The following is a 937-nucleotide window of genomic DNA, read 5'->3' on the forward strand; positions in this document are numbered from 1 at the left end:
ATTGTAGGCTCGATTTTTGGATACAGACTTCCTGCTATGGTCAAAGCTATTTGACTTGAATGAGTGACGTCATTCTCAGCTGACAGAGAACAGGTTACATTCATTTCAGAAATGATGTAGGTATTAAGATGGTCTATCCAATAAAGTCATTCGCCAACTGTGTCAATGGACAATGGTTCTGCTTGGAGGATGGCACAGACATTAGGTGAGGGTAAGAATTTGGTTCATTAGCTGTAATAATTTGGAAAAGCATTCATCTCAGAGAAAGAGTAACTTATAAAGTCCTCTTCTTCAAACTTGATACAAGAGTGACAAATGTCAAGCAAAGCATTCAGTCTCACTTTGTTGTTCTCTTACAAGCCACCTTCCTAGTTAATCGTGTATGTTTCTTTTGGGTATATAAATACTTTTGAAATATATAAGCTGTTCTGAAATCCATAGTATAGTGTAAAAACATGAAATAAACAATACTACTAATAGAGAGGCTGATATAGGAGAAGCAAGATTTCAAGACCCTTATGTTGTACACAGCCAGACACTGTCACAAACATACAAGCTGACAGTATATATAGATTTTACAATGTTGGATCTATTTCTCCAATTACCAAATTAGAGAGACCATTAAATGACAATCAACAAATTTCCAATTCCTCATATTATTGGATTTCAATTGATTAGGATATGTTAGTCATATTAATTTTCAAATTAATATATTAAGAAAAAGTAATTGTCACTTCCTGTTGTTTTTGTTGTAAAAGGTGGAATTAAGTTTGTGTGGATTTGTTGAAATATTACTTTCTTGCTTCTTCTAGGGTATAGTTTTGCTCCTTATGTTGATGCTTTCCATCTATTATCATTTGTAGGGTTGTATTTGTGGAAAGATATTGTGCAAATTTTGTTTTGTCATGGAATATCTTGTTTTCTCCATCTATGGTAA

Source organism: Mastomys coucha, unplaced genomic scaffold (genome assembly GCF_008632895.1).
Source record: "Mastomys coucha isolate ucsf_1 unplaced genomic scaffold, UCSF_Mcou_1 pScaffold5, whole genome shotgun sequence".
Lineage (NCBI taxonomy): Eukaryota > Metazoa > Chordata > Mammalia > Rodentia > Muridae > Mastomys > Mastomys coucha.